Genomic DNA, 5937 nt, shown 5'->3' with positions numbered 1-5937 from the left:
TTCTTATGAAAGTTGAAATGATGAGTTTTGCAAGGTTAATGCAGTGTGAGAGGCTGTTGGAAACACGATTGATGCCATCGAGTAGTTCAGAATTGTCTACTCACGGCCGTGGGATTGCCATTAGATCTTTCAAGTAATTCTCGATCATAATGGGTGAGACCATGTTGCCTATGGGCTCCGTATGGATCTGGACAGAAGCTTGTGTAGATCCAGATACGGGAGCCTCTTAGTTAACGATGGCTTCCTGTCTGGAAATTTTCAAAAGGTTGTCCAGGTCCTCTTCCAACTCAGAAAGAATTTTAGGGTTAGATACATTGAAATTGGGGTTAATCTCGAATTTCCTTGATGTGAACTAGGAGTTTCATCTCATCGAGTTGATCAACGAAGTTGTTGATTTCCTGGTGTCATGCGGGTTCTGAGGTTTCAGCGCGCTGGGGTCGATCAGGTGGCTGTCAAAACCTCCTGAGCCATCAGCAATGAAAACCCAAGAACCTACGTAGAAGGTGATGCCTTTGGCAGGCACCGTGTTGTTGTCGAGAGGTGCCATCGAATTCTTTCGATGATCATTGGCGAAGCCCCTACCTAGCACGCCAGCTGTCGGTATTTAACCACCAAGCTCTCCGAGGTATACCTCGAGGAGATTGATAGTAGGCAGGGACTCGCCAAGATCAGAACATGATGGTGTAAGGAACACAAAGATTTAGACAGGTTCAGGCCACCGGAGCGTAATACCCTACGTCCTGTGTGGTTGTTTGTATTGCCTTAGGTGTTCAAATGTTTTTGGAGGGGTCCCTGCCCACCCTTATATAGTTTGGGGGGACATGATTACATGGAAAGCCCTAGCCGAGTATTATTAGAGTCCTACTCCAACGTAATCGAGTAGTTTCCTTGTACATCAACTAGTCCTACTGCTATACGAGTAGTCACAGTAGAGGTAAGGTATATCCATGCGCTATCCCTTACTCTAGAATATTCCACGCCTGTGAACAGTCTCGCTGCCCCGGGTCAGAGACCCCAACACTTCTCCCGAACTACGCTCTCACTCTCATGGAGGTAAAAATTGGAGAAGAGCGCCGAATACCGGTGCCCCTCCAGAGTACCTCTACCATCTCTCTATTCTAAGATAACTCTAATGCAAGAGAAGGTGTGAAGCTCACACTTGGTGGATCTCTTGAAATGGAGCCCCTCCCCTCATATATATAGGAGGGAGCCACCCTCTCCTCAGCCGAGAATGGAGGCAAATCCTCCTGAACCGACCTTGTGATCCAATGAGCAGCAAACACGTGGCAGGAAGAGGCAATGGGGCCCATGGGCCTGGTCGGCCGACGGCCCACCAGCTCCAACCGCCCCTAATTTTGGCATTTGGGCTATTCTGGTGTCCCTTGTCCTAATACCATGGGTCATGGTCTATCCTAATTAAGCTTGTTTGTTTGGGTGCATGGGCCTCTTTTGATCCATTCGAGCGTGAACAACGCGCTCTGATTGGTCTGCGCCTTTTGCCTTGAATTGTGGAGTGTGTTTCCCTACTAGCCAGAAGCCATGAAAGGCTTTGGAGAGGTTGATAGCTCTGAGAACTCATGCTTGAAGGTAGAGAGTTGGTGGATAGAAGAGTGTGACATGGTATAAGGATAAAATAAAATAAAAGATAAAAGAAAAGATACACGGGCAAACTAGGTTCATCAACAACTACAACAACCGTTTCCCGGCAACGACGCCAGAAAGGCTTGATGGTATTTCTTAACTCTTACAGAGAAGTCCGCAAGCACACGGAAATACGATTGTAGCACTTCTCCCGAGAGTATTTAGGGTATCGTGATTTCCACGAGAAACAGGAGTGTAACTGTCTTCTAACTAGGTTACCCTATGAAGGATGGGAGATAGAGAGTCCTTGGGGTAGTGTGGTTCTGATCTAGAGGTAGGGTTGAAGGGAATTTAGCCTCAAGTTCTCACTCGTTTACTTCGGGCACCGGTCTGACCCTGATTTGCCAAGGACCTCCGGCTGTTAGGTCTACTAACTAAGCTCGAACGTGGGGGACTACACTAACCACAAAGCAGTTTCGCAGCGGACGGACAGGGCTGTCACCACTTACCGTCTACCCATCAATACCATGGAGATCAGAGCAAACAAAGATAATCTAAGGCCCAGACACCATGTCTATGCTGTTGACTACTACTCTAGAGTTGCGCAGGGTTATCCCGTCTTTATCAGGGGCCCTCTTCTAGAGTATCCACTACTAGAACGGATGATGATCCCGTAAACGAATGAAAATAAAAGAATAACTTCAACTAGAACTCACCAAATAGAAGAATCCGGATATATACTCCAAACACACCATATCCTTCGAGGTACAAACCGAAGAAAAGCCGACAAGTCCGGCCCTTCTCCACACTCCTTCCTCACACACTCCCTAAACTAAAGATAAAAGTGGTGGAGCCTCTCTACTCTTCTCCTTCACATGAGAAATGGTTTGTGTGGTTGAATGGGTGAATGAATTGAGGGGTGAGGGGAGGCTCCTTTTATAGCCCAAAGAGGTCGGTTCCCGCCAGAATTAATATGTAAACATATCCCCTCGGGCTTGAGGTTGAGTAGGCGCTACTCCTCACCAAAATGCACCTGGACGCGTGCCCGTCTGGGTTCGGGCAAGCCAGGGGGTCGGCTAGACTCAGATGGCGCTCCCCCAGGCCCACCTTCCTCTGGCTGGCTGACAGGTGAGCCCTGACCTTATGCCTTGGGTGCTCCTGACTTGGCGCACCCATTTACTCTTGGTTTGTGGGCCCTTCTTGTAAGTGAGACGCAGGATAGGATCATTTGTGCATTTGTTCTGAGTTCACTTGTGTTTTTCCTTGCTTTTCACTTGTGGGTACCTGCAAATCATAATTCACCAAAACTCGTGGAATTTGATTAGCCATAATCCCTACAACTAAGTTTGGTGATCATTTATCATGAAAAGCTACAGGAGTTGACAGTTGATTTTAAAACTTAAGAACCATCAACACAAACCACCACACATGATGTAGGGTATTACGCTATTCTGGCATCCCGAACCTGTCTAAATTTGTGTCTTGTGTCCTTGCATTTACCTTCATGTTCCAGATTTAGCAAACTGTCTCCAAGCAATCTCCTACTTAGGGTATCCTTAGGTAGGTTGGCGGTGAAAACAGCGACAGGTACCCTGAGAGCAGGGATTAGCGAATAAGTGGCCCGTTTAGGAAGGGAAACTATGTCTCGACCAAACAACCCGACTCCCCCGGAGGGAGTCTGTCTTGCCCGACCAATGACGGGGGCTCCGCCTCACCCGACCAAGAAAAGGAGGCCCCGGCTCGCCCGACCAGCACTCTAAGCGAAAGGAGCGCGCCCGACAGGAAGCCGGGCCCACCATGACCCGGGCCGCACGGAGACTGACAAAGTGGCGTGGGATGGCAGACGACAGGACACGCCCTGACGCAGTGAACAGTAGCGCACACCTCGTCACGGCCTACGACGCAGTAGGTGTAGGATCCATGTGATGCTAAATGACACGATCTGATTGATCGACGCCCTTCACCTTGGATTGAGGGGTGTGTTTCTTTGCTCTTGAGGTGTGTTTTCTCCCATAATTGATCTGCATACAAATATTTACCAACACTTATGGATATGGTTACTAATAAACCCCTACCACTGGGTTGATGTTCATCTTTTATGTATTTATGCAGGATTTGATGGCCTAAAATTGGTATTTAGGAGCCATCAACAGATACAAAAGGCATGAAATAATTGGTGTGGGTACTACGTATGAGAGTTCATGCACGCTCTAACCCGTTGCGGGAACACCAAGACGGAGGACCTAAGAGTATGTATAAACTGCTCCCAACTACGTTTTCCTAATTATATTCATGCGATGAATCAATAAATCGTGTTATTTCTCTCCAAAATGGTAGATGATGCAAATCAGGGATGAAGTTTATGATGTGGATAGAATAATGCCCGTGTCGGAGTAGCTCATAGGATTCATAAGGAGATCTTAGATCCTAGAGGTGAGTTTCTACCACGACGACCATATCAATAGACAATCTGCATCGACGTTGCCAGGGCCTAGTACTTGGATTGTAATCACGACAAAAAAAAGATTGTTTGTTACATTTCTAGTTCTTATGACCACGACATTTGTATAGTTTTAAATATTATTATATTTAAATAAATTAATTACATGATTGGGAGTGAATTTTAGTTATTTTCATATATTATTTTAACTCGAACGCGACTGATGGTAGTATAGTACCGTATAGATCAGGTACACATAGAAATTTTGAAAGAAGAAACCATAATAAATAAATAAATAAATAAACTAAATAGAATTTGAGAAAAAGGAAGAAAAACCCTTTGGTCCCGGTTGGAAAGACCAACCGGTACCAAAGGGTCCCCTTAGGTACTGATTGGTCTTTCGATAAGATGCCTAAGGTTTCCTTTGGCATTGGGTTAAAAACCCAATATCGTAGACAGAGTCTTTCAATCTTGGTTACCTAGTACCGGTTGGAGCACCAGAACCAAAACCGATACTAAGGTCCCTTTCTCCAGTAGTGAGTAATACAATATCTAGATGAGTAATAAAAATTATATATTTTAGAAAGCTAAAATTTCTTTAGAAAAAACTACCACTAGTACAGAATCGAACATTAGTCCCGGTTGTGGAACCGGGACTATAAATCCGAGACTAAAAATCTGGATTATTGGTAGGTTCCCACGTCCGACTAAGGAGTGTATGTAAGGTAAAAAATTACTCCACGAACTCAAATATGAGACCTCATACTTCACTCATAGATTCCTTGTGACCCCACCTACACATAGCTTCCTTACGACCCTATCTATATAGAACATATGAGTCTAGTTGGAATGTCTTTTAAACTAATACAGACTAACATTTCCTGGATCCCCAACTTTAGACTCGGGACTAATGCCAACATCAGTCCCGGGCCTAACATCGGCCGAGAGTAACGAAGGGGATCCATGTCCTCCTCTGCACTAGTGAAATGGTGGGAGGAAATGATCACTATCTCACAACAAAAGAATTGCACGAAATCGTTCGACATATATAATACATATATAATACGTAAACTGAGCAGTAAACTTGAGCAGTAAACTTTTTGTTAAACAAAGCAGGCAGGAGAGCTGCCGATTATATTAAAAAGAAGACAAGCCTAGATTATGCAATACAACAAATAGAAGAAAAACAAAGCGAGCAGGTTGGATTGGGACACCAACACATGCTCAACTCAACTCAACTATCGGTCAAATTGGGACATCGATACAATCCGCAACAACTCTGACCGGCCGGATTGGAACATCGACACAAGCCGCACAATGACACTCCACGCTACACAGACACAACCACACTAGCCGGTCTCCACCGGAGCGCCACCCTTGCATCACTCATACTAACGCCACCACCACTTGCTATCTTCTTTTTTGTATTTTCACTTTTTTGAGAAAGAAGGAAAAGAGACAAGGCGCAGCTGAGCGACCAATGCGGAAACCACCACGCTAGAGAATGCTCGATGTCGCCTGCAGGAAGGACACGATGCTGGAAGCGCAATCGAGAACGACCTAAGGGTTGGATTTCATCCGCATTCTCAAAGGACGGTGAGGACTAGAGAGGATGCCTCCAACGATGAAGCGGCGCCCTCATACGTTGCCATCCAGACTTTCATCTTAACCTCAACCGGACTATCCACGAGGAAGTGGTTAGAGCATAGCTGACCCCACGGACCTGGCGTTGCGAAGAAGGGCCCGATACAGTCAGCACCGCCACCACGACGTAGCTAACGCACCTCCGCTTGGCCGCAATCAACGATACCACCATAGTTTCATTGACATGCACCCGAGCAAGCCGCTGCTCGGTCACGTCACCACGATGCCGCTGAAGCACCTCCGCAAAGACCTTGCCGGCCACCTTGCACCTT

The sequence above is a fragment of the Panicum virgatum genome, chromosome 9K (genome assembly GCF_016808335.1).
Source record: "Panicum virgatum strain AP13 chromosome 9K, P.virgatum_v5, whole genome shotgun sequence".
In the NCBI taxonomy this organism is placed as follows: Eukaryota; Viridiplantae; Streptophyta; class Magnoliopsida; order Poales; family Poaceae; genus Panicum; species Panicum virgatum.
This window is presented reverse-complemented; position numbering follows the sequence as displayed.